Below are 10,688 nucleotides of genomic sequence, written 5' to 3' on the forward strand. Positions count from 1 at the left end.
TACCTGATGGTAACTAGAAGCTTTAGCACAAGCTCCCTATTACTACTGACTTCCTTCCCCAACCAGCATTTTTACTTTCCTGGGACCTGAAAACAATGTCCTAATTTCAACTGAGAAGCACTTGTAGAAGAGAATATGTCATCTTTTCACATCAACAAAAGGGTAGACTTTCAAAGTCAAAGGAACCACCTCCCACCCCAACAGGACCACATTCAGAACTCAGTCAGCAGATCTTTTTGAGGAGTTTGAAGGCTATCATCTAATTTATTAAGTATGCCTGATTGTAAACAAACTTTATTAGTTTTTAGCTACTTGCTTCAATCTTAACGTGAAAACATACACAGAAGGCTGAAGCATGTCTTTGTGAATGAACCAAAGGTGGAAGCATGTCTTTATGAATGAACTGTAATTGTACTTAGCATGACTACAGGCATAGTTCTGAGCACATGACAGAATCTGATCATTTATAAAGTAACTGAAAATTAACTTGCACATCTTACTTGTCTTTACCAATTACAGCAAGTTAGTCACTTTCATAACATTTGAAGTTGATATTTTCCCCCTGTTAAGTTTGAGCCTTAAATTTGAATTGATGATTAACTGAAGATCCTTTGTTATCAAAGCTAGCCATAAATACAATGTTAAACCATATTAGTTCACAAACAAAATGCACAGGGCCTGGCAACCTTGCTTTTCTGATACTTTCATGCTGTATCATTACACAGCACTGATGTTTCTTGTGTGACTCAGTGTATCTAAATAGCTAAAGCTGAACAAGTTTAGCAAAGACCAAAAAGCTATGTATAATCTTCAAGTCAGTTCCTGCTAGCCTGAGTAGACCTTAAGAATTTATAAACCTTATTTACCAAGCATACATAATTCGTTGCACATATTTTGGTCCTTATCTAAAAATTTCAAGAAGCCCAGTGTTAAGCACGGTTAACAAAGACATAATTGGTTATACATACATCTCTAAGTCAGTTTCTGTAAAGCTGAGTAGACCTTTATAAAAAGAGGAATTTATGAACATATGTTGTTCCCAGGACCCAGTGGAGAGGATATTAGCCAAAGTACTCAACAAAGGGGAGATAGAACCTGTAGAGACCATATCCAGTAGTTAGGCACGGCTCCCATTTGAGGGATGTGTTCACTCACCCATCTCAAAAATATTAATCCAGAATTCCTCCTGAAAAGGAAATGCAGGGACAAAGAGTGGAGTAGAGACTGAAGGAAAGGCCATCCAGAGACTGCCCCACCTTGGGATACATCTCATCTGGTGTTTTAGTGTAACAATAGCACAGAGGGGGAAAGGAATCTCAAATATTTGCCATTTTTCATATCCCTTAAACTATTTAAATCACAGGCATACCTCTGGAGGTTTAGGACTTCAAGTGAAGTCCCCAAATGCAGATAATTACAAATCAGGAACCTGGGTAGAGAGATTGGATCGGTAGTCAATGCACCAAATATTATGGGGTCTGCTTATATACAACACAACTCAAATTCCAGATCAGTGCAGATTACCAAAATGTATTGTAATTAGGCCACTACTGATTGATCTGGGCTGCAGAACACACTCAAAAGCTGAACTGTGACCACAAGCTCAAGCAGGAATATCACAGAATATTTAAGCTTGCAGGAACATCTGTGCCAAGTAATTGTTACATTTCCCCACAAACCAGGATTTACCAATAAGGACTTTCCTTATTTGGGTGATCTATGTCAACTGATACAGAGTGTAGATTTTGCAATCCAACTAATCAAATCCATTTGTTCTTTTGTAGTTAGGAATAGTTACAATGGTTTTTTTTTTTTTTTTTTTTTTTTTGGAGGAAAAGGATGAACAATGGGTGCTGTGGTTAGAAACAGTCATTTTGTTCCAGAATTAGAAGAATAACAGAAGCTGTTCAGAGACTCGGGAATAACCAGTTCTCCTAGGTCCTGGAACCTTGAAAACAAAATGGTAATAGTTGGGACAAGTTTCTTTAGCTTGTTTCCCAAACTACCAACATTTTGTAATATTTGAACTGACGTCTTTTTATTGGTATTACATATTTTTAGGCCATACCCTTATAAATCCTGAGATAAGAGAGTTAAAACATGGTCTTAAGTGATGTCTGAGAGTGTAGAGAAGATTTAGAAATAAAAACATTTTGAGGGTTGGGAGTAGAGTAAACATATCGATAAGAGATTTGAGGATCATTTACTTGTGTGGTGACAACATTGTTGCAATCTGTCAGAACTTAGAAATGGAGTGTGGCATCATTGGCCACTGAGGTGTACAGGGATCAAGCATTTGTAGTTAGACAGCAAGGCTTTAATGAAATCTCTGTATCTGAGGAGGGAAAGGAATTAGAAAAGGCAAGATGGGGAATATTTCAACTGGAAAGAGCCCATGGTTAGTGTCAGGATCCAGCTGAGTGGTAGAGTATATAGGACAGAAAAGCAGAGTAAAGAGGAGGAGGGAGAGGCTTAGAGAAAAGGGTCACAAACTGGGACTCTGCCAGAGGGGGAGTTACAATACAAGGAGAGAGGGTTGAGTGCTTTTGCAGAGAGATAACCTGAATCACAGAGGAAAAGCACACAGAAGGACAGACTGATGGATTCCTAGGATGGAGGAGCAGGGTCCAGGATCCAGGGATACAGAGAAGACACAGAGTGGGCAGGAAGGGAAAAGTGGTCAGAGCAGTTAGAGACAAAGTGGGCTCCAGGCGGGATCTGAGACACAGAGACGGTAAGCTACAGGAGTGAGCTGAGGACAAGGGAGGAGGGAGGAACAAGGGTAGGAGAGAGAAGGTAAGCATTCTGGTGTCAAGAATTTTAACCCTGGGCATCCCAAGCACACTGAGGGACTTGTCAAAGAGAAACATTCCAAATCAAAGAGGAGAAGCATCCCTTTCTATGTGGTGGATGCCCAATGGGGTAAATGAAGGTGCCTGGTGTACTGGTGTGATCTTCGAAGTAGTAGTTTGCCCCAGAAGCTGACAGAGACAGAGAAGGCAGCTGCAAGGGAACACTTACTGTGTGCCATGAGAGAGACAGAGCCTTTCCACATGACAGGTGCCCGGGATGGTGGAGAAGCACCAGGAGTCAAAGAGACCGAGAGGTGCCCCGAATCACAGTGGGTAACTATATGAACTGAAGAAGTAGGCTCTAAAATGTGGAGTTGACTGAAGCCAGCAGAAACAAATGACCTCTACCTTAGTAGAGTCAAATCAGCATCTTAGCTCAATTAGGAGAGGTCAAGCCCTTTTGGAAAGTGTTTCAGCACCAGATCGACACACTAGCAACATGAGTACACCAAGGTAAGGTTAAAGTGGAAGATTTTATTGTAGATATTAGAAAAAGAACAGTCAGTGGCATCTGAAAGGATCCAGATGAGAGAGGGAAAGTAGTATACTGAACTTTGCCAGCAGACTGGAACTCATCATGGTAGAAGCAGAAGCAGAGCAGAGATTGAGAGACAGAGGGAGAGAGGGAGAGGGAGAGAGGGAGATAAGGGGAGAGGAGGAGAGGGAGAGAGGGGGAGTGGGAGAGAGGGTATCCCCTCCATTGGGGTCCTCTTGTTCAGTCCAATGGTTAGCTGCAACCATTCTCATCTGTATCATTAAGGTTCTGGCAGAGCCTCTTAGGAGACACCCATATCTGGCTCCTGTCAGCAAGCACTTCTTGGCATCAGCAATAGTGACTGGGTTTGGTAGCTGCATATGGGATGGATCCCCAGGTGAGAAAGTCTCTGAATGACCTTTTCTTCAGTCTCTGATCCACTCTTTATCCCTGTATTTTCTCCCTTGAGTATTTTGTTGTCCCTTCTAAGAAGGAATGAGGCATCCACATTTTGGTCTTCCTTCTTGGGCTTCATATGATCTGTGAATTTTTTCTTAGGTAATCCAAGCTTTGGGGCTAATATCCACTTACCAGTGAGTGTATACCATGTGTGTTCTTCTGTGATTGGGTTACCTCACTCACGATGATATTTTCTAGTTCCATGCATTTGCCTAAGAATTTCATGTTGTCAGTGTTTTTAATAGATAAGTATACTCCATTTTGTAAATGTACCACATTTTCTGTATCCATTCCTCTCTTAAAGGACATCTGGGTTCTTTCCAGTTTCTGCCTTGTATAAATAATGGTGCTATAAACATAGTGGAGCATCTGTCCTTGTTATATGTTGGAGCATTTTTTGGGTGTATTCCCAGGAGTGGAATTCTGAGGTGGGTTCTCAGGTAGTACTATGTTCAATTTTCTTAGGAACTGCCAGACTGATTTCCAGTGTGGTTGTACTAGCTTGCAATCACACCAATAATAGAGGAGTGTTCCTACTTCTCCATGTCCCCACCAGTATCTACTGTCATCTGAGTTTTCAATCTTACCCATTCTGACTGGTGTGAGGTGGAATCTCAGGGTTGTTTGATTTGCATTTCACTGATGACTAAGGATATTCAACATTTCTTTAGGTGCTTCTCAGCTATTTGATATTCCTCAGTTGAGAATTCTTTGTTCAGCTCTGTACTCAATTTTTAAATAGGATTATTTAATTCTCCATAGTCTAACTTCTTGAGTTCTTTGTATACATTGGATATTAACCCTCTATCAGATATAGGATTGGTAAAGACCTTTTCCTAATCTGTTGCTGTTTTGTCCTATTGATAGTGTCTTTTGCCTTACAGAAGCTTTGCAATTTTATGAGGTCCCATTTGTCAATCCTTGGTCTTAGAGGGTAAACCATTGGTGTGTTTTTCAGGAAAATTTCCCCTGTGTCCATATGTTCGAGGCTCTTTCCCACTTTCTCTCCTATTAGTTTCAGTGTATCTGGTTTTATGGGGAGGTATTTGATTCACTTTGACTTGAAATTTGTAAAAGGAGATAAGAATGGGTCAATTTGCATTTCTTTACATGCTGACCTCCAGTTCGGTCAGCGCTATTCATTAAAAATGTTGTCTTTTTTTCCATTAGTTTTAGCTCCTTTGCCAAAGCTTAAGTGACCATAGGTATGTGGGTTCATTTCTGGGTCTTCAATTTTATTTCATTGATCTACCGGCCTGTCTTTGTAACAAAACAATGCAGGGTTTTGTTTGTTTGTTTGTTTGTTTGTTTGTTTTTATCATGGTTGCTCTGTAATACAGCTCAAAGTCAGGGATGGCGATTACCCCAGAAGTTCTTTTATTGTTGAGAATAGTTTTCACTATTCTGGTTTGCTTTTCTAAATGAATCTGCAAATTGCTCTTTCTAATCCTATGACGAATTGAGTTGGACTTTTGATGGGGATTTCATTGAATCTGAAGAATGCTTTTGGCAAGATGGCCTCTTTTACTATATTAATCCTGCCAATTCATGAGCATAGGAGATCTTTCCATCTTCTGAGATCTTCAATTTCTTTCTTCGGAGAGTAGAAGTTCTTGTCAGACAGATCTTTCACTTCCTTTGTTAAAGTCACAGAAAGTTATTTTACATTATTTGGGACTATTGTGAAGGGTGTCATTTCCTTAATTTCTTTGAGCCTCTTTATCCTTTGAGTAGAGGAAAGCTATTGATTTGTTTGAGTTAATTTTATGTCCAGCCAATTTGCTCAAGTTGTTTATCATCTGATGGAGTTCTCTGGTGGAATTTTTGGGACACTTAAGTATACTATCATATGATCTACAAAGAGTGATATTTTGACCTCTTCCTTTCCAATTTGTTTCCCTTTGATCTCATTTTGCTGTCTAATTGCTCTCTGGCTAGGACTTCAAGTAGTATGTTGAATAGATAGGGAGTGAGTGGTCAGCCTTGTCTAGACCTTGACTTTAGTGGGATTGTTTCAAGTTTCTCTTTATTTAGTTTGATGTTGGCTACTGGTTTGCTATATTATCATGTTTAGGTATGGCCTTGAATTCCTGATCTTTCTAAGACTTTTATTATGAAGGGGTGTTGAATTTTGTCAAATGCTTTCTCAGCACCTAATGAAATGGTCATGTGTTTTTTTTTTCCTTGAGTTTGTTTATATAGTGGATTACATTGATGGATTTCCATATATTGAACCATTCCTACATCCCTGAGATGAAACCTACTTGATCATATTCAATGATCATTTGATGTGTTCTTGGACACAGTTTGTGAGAATTTTATTGAGTATTTTTGCATTAATAGTCATGAGGGAAATTGGTCTGAAGTTCTTTTTCTTTGTAGGATCTTTGTGTGGGTTAGGTATAGGCATAATTGTGGCTTCATAGAAGGAATTGTCTAGAGTTCTTTTTTTTTTTAATATTGTGAAAAGTTTATTTGCATTAATTAACTCCTTTTTTCCCACCATCATAAGAGATACACTTGTTCTTTGTGATCAGAGAAAAAACATTTTGGAATGGACAATCTGATTCTACTATTCATTAAAGAAAAATTGAAGTCAAAACAATCCAGTGCAACAATTTTCAGTAGTACAATCCAGTGCAACAATTTTCAGTAGTACAATCCAGTGCAACAATTTTCAGTAGTCCTATCTCCAGTGTAACCCAGCAAAATATTCACATATGTTAAGAAATTCTAAATCCCAAGCTGTAAATTTATCATTTTTTCCTTTATGTTCGAGCCAAGGAGCCTAAAGCAACAATGATCATTGCCTTTCAGAACCTTGGACCTCATGACTGACAACAGAATTAATTGAGTAGCTAAGTCACCGAATCAGCCACTGTCTGGCAGGGATAACTTCCATTCCATCATGCTAGCTTTGGGCTTCTCAGTTCTTAAAACTGAACAGATCACTTACTGGAGTGATTAGGGCTTTGATTTTTTTGAATGCAATCATTTTTATAAAAAATAAAATGTCAACATATGCCAGGTGGTATCACTATCTGAGATGCAACTGTAAAGAGATAAATATCTTACGGCTGACACTTTGGAATTTTAAATAAGTCATCTTTCAATAAAAGTCTTGGTCAAAGTTTAAACATTCTATAACAACCTGACAGGTGCATCCATGACACATCTCATCAGGACACAAACATTTAGCTAAGTCTTTAATACAACATGATACTGTTATGATTTGAACATTATTCTAATTTATTTTCATTCTTGGTTCTTTAAACCATCTTGTAATAAATATGACAAATTTTAGGTGCAAAAATGAGTAATGCATGATTTTAATACTCTGGAGACAAATCAATAGTTATTTTCCTGTGACTTAAAAGAAAAAAATGAACTTTCAATCATGTGTGTTTCTGGACTTTTAGCCTATAACAAATATATTGTAGCATATAAAATGTTTTTACCTTATTTTGAAAGCGTTACATACATAATTGTCCAAAATACGTTGTTTTGTTTTGTTTTTTTTTAAATTGACACCAATGCATCCATATTCCATTAAAAATAATCTGACTTACGTGCACTTACTAGGAAGCAAGTTTAAAATTTGGAATTTGTTTAAAGTGCTGATACTAAGGAAAGGGCTAGCTGTAAGCATGTTACTGTACCTATCAACAGAACAAGGACCTTTAAACTCAAGTTTAGGAAAAAAAATTGAGGTTCTATGAAAGGAAGATCAGTAACAAACAGTTTCCACTGAAAAAGGATTCAGGTGAAACAAAGAGCACCAGGATGAGCTGCATGAAGGTGCTGGGGGCACCGCATCCCCTGCAGGGAGCCCTCCCTCCGGATGCACTGCAGCTGTAAATGCAACTGTTAGCAAAGTGCTGGGGTTGGGGTGGGGTGGGGTGGGGGTGGGGGCACCGCATTCCCTGCAGGAGTGTTCCCTCGGAATGTATTGCAACAGGCTGTAAATGCAACTGTTCAATAGTTACCACTGCTCTGTTCACCTCAGAAAACTGCATTCCTTCTAGTTGATTAAACATTCAAATTACAGAACTATACATGATGATGAAAACATAGTTTAAAGGAACATTTATACATGCCACCTGATAGAGGTGACACATTTCAAAGGACTTCATAGACACGGAATTGACGTTAATGGTCCAGGTGTGTTTTAGATATAGCTATAGATATATTCATATGATATATATTTCAACAAGAAGTGTAAAAATCTTTAAAAACAAATCACAGCACTCACAGCTGCTTTACATAGGAAGGTCTTGGGGTCACTGGGTGTCAAACTAGCACAGACAGGAAGTGACTTTAAAAAGAGGAATGAATGGCACATCAGGAAGCTGTGGATGTTTCATTAGAGGTCAGTTTTTCATCACATCACTGATGTGTTCTCTCTGCTGAACGAAGGTCAGTCCCTGCCACCTGAAGCCTCTTGCTCTTCGGGATCAGTTAAAGGTCAGGAAAACGACTTGGGTCTTCCTTGTAGTCTTCAGGGATGGCAAAGATGGACCCATCAAATTCATCACATCGGAATTCCTGAAAAGTCACAGTGGCTGTGATCATGGGAAACACGGGTATATCTAATTTTACAGGAAAGCCAGGAGGAAGCTTCATTTGAACAAATTCTCTAAGCTTGTTAAAGTGCTTGAAGGGTGCTATTACTTCTAGAACATTCAATAATGACTCAATTCCCAGAGGAAATTCCTGGCTCATGGCTACAGTGGCTTTAAATGTCTTCTTGCTCTCTTTGCACTCCAGTTCTCTGCCCAGGTGTGGTGCCTTTCCATTTTCAGCAGATATGTATTCTTCCCACGTAATAGTGTTCTGAGGAGGAGGGGTAAGAGACTGTCTTCTAACCGGCTCAAAGTTCTGCTCCGTCAGGCTCCCACCTTTGCTCAGGCTCTCCATGATGGCCTTATTCCGCAGAATGTCCTCCTCGCTAAGGTGCTCTCTTCTTTTCCTTGATTCTAGAACAAGTCCATTCACCAGATAAAAGTCTGCCAAAAAGTTTCCTACTCTTTCTGTTTTATCTTCCCGAAAAAGCCATCCAGTTTGGGCACGTGTGAAAGAAATTGATTTGGTTGATAAAGTTGCAGAATAAATATTGCTGCTCATTAAAATATCAACTTCCTCTTCTGTTTCCATCTCTGACTCCTCATGGTGTATTCGCTGATAAACTTTTTGTTCATTGTCTAACACTACGAAAGACTCAGAGGGTGCAGCATCCCCATTGAAGATGAAGCTTAGATCCCCTCGTTGGCACTTCATGTCAGTAAAGTCTATGAGAGTTGTGTCAAGCCTGATATTGATACCTTGCTTGTATATTTTACAGGCATCAGAAGGCAGAATTCGGGAAAGCAAAAGCACCCAGCTTTGAAAATCCCAGTGAAGTTCTAGGTAAAAGTCACCTAACTCTTTTAGGGCTTTTAACAATCGAGGTCGTTTTTCTCCAACACTCTCCCTAGATTGCTGCTTGAGTTTCCTTAGAAGAGCTGTGATCATCTGTCTGTCTCCATAGCTGATGGCTTCCGCCAGAGGGCTCCATCCCTGAGCATTTTTCACCTTTACTGGAGCATTGTGAGCCAACAGTAAATGTGCACATTCGTAATTATCTTTCTGTCCGATATTGTGCGTGCGGATAAGCGAGGACAGTCTCCTCACGTCCCCCTTAAAGACGCACTCGTGCACCGGGTAGAGCGAGGGGCAGCTGCCTCCGTCAGCCACCACAACCGGGTTACTGCCCAGGCAGGCCGGAGCCAGGCAGGTGGCTGTCACTGCGTTGTGCTGCGGCGGGGCCGGAACGCCGGGGCCGGGCGCAGCGGGCGCCTTCAGCTGCAGCCGGTGGTGGTAGCTGAAGATCTTAGGGCAGGCCTTGCCGCCCTTGCCGCTGCCGCCCACTCCGCTTCTGTCCCCAGTGAAGGCGCCGCCGAGCGCGGCCGTCGCCTCCTCCTCGCAGGGCTCCAGCACGTCCTCGTCCTCTTTGTGGGCTTGTGGTCCCTCCGCAGGGAGCGGATCTTCTCCCCGGTCATCGCCGCCGCGGCGCGAGGGACAGGGTCCGGGAGGCTCACCGCGGGCCGAGCGGGCGCGGCGGAGACGCCGGGCGATTAGAGCGGCGGCTGCGAGCCTCGCACGCAGCATGAACTCCCGGGGCGACCGCGGGTCCGCGACACGCGCATCTCCCGGAGGCAGCGGCCCTCGTCTCAGACGAGGAAAGCCGCAGCTCAAGAGCCCGCGACCACACGCCGCTGCCGCCTCCTCACTCGGCTCCTCTCGCAAGAACTCGGAAGGAAACGCCTTGGAGTATTAGCTGGCCTCTCCTGCACTCGCGTCTGTGTCCGGCCAGCGCCCGCGCTCCCCTCGTACAGAGTTCCACGCTGGGGTGGGGCCCTGTGGTTGGAGACCCAAGGCTCAGAGCTCTGACCTGGTGCTCTGGGCCTTTGCAAAGGAGGTCAACAGCAGTTACAAACTCTAGCTTAAAGGCTGAAACCCTGTTTGTGAACCTTCCTCAGAGCGACGTCGGAAGACACCCCCTAGAGTTCTTTCTGCTCCTATTTTGTGGAATAGTTTGAAGAGCATAGGTATTATGTGTTCTTTTATGGCCTGATAGAATTCTGCACTTAACCTATCTGGTCCTGGGCTTATTTTGGTTGTGAGAGTTTTAATGACTGCTTTCATTACTTTCGGGGTTATGGGGACTGATTAGATGTTTCATCTGGCCCTAATTTAACTTTGGTACCTGTTATCTGTTCAGAAAATTGTGCATTTCATCCAGACTTTCCAGTTTTGTTGAGTATACGCTTTTGTAGTAGGATCTGATAGTATTTTGAATTTTCTCAGTTTCTGTTGTTATGTCTCTGTTTTCAATCTGAGTTTGTTAATTTGGATACTGTCTC

At 41.6% G+C, this 10,688-nt stretch overlaps 1 pseudogene across 1 annotated transcript; it reads right to left on the minus strand.

Moving 5' to 3' along the window:
- Positions 1–6,231: 6,231 nt before the first annotated feature.
- On the minus strand, positions 6,232–10,291 carry LOC102553980 (ankyrin repeat domain-containing protein 13C-like; annotated as a pseudogene). The gene has a single exon (XR_015687049.1). The product of XR_015687049.1 is annotated as an ankyrin repeat domain-containing protein 13C-like (transcript).
- Between the last annotated feature and the right edge of the window lie 397 nt (positions 10,292–10,688).

The sequence above is a fragment of the Rattus norvegicus genome, chromosome 4, assembly GCF_021556685.1.
Source record: "Rattus norvegicus strain SHRSP/BbbUtx chromosome 4, alternate assembly SHRSP_T2T, whole genome shotgun sequence".
NCBI lineage: Eukaryota > Metazoa > Chordata > Mammalia > Rodentia > Muridae > Rattus > Rattus norvegicus.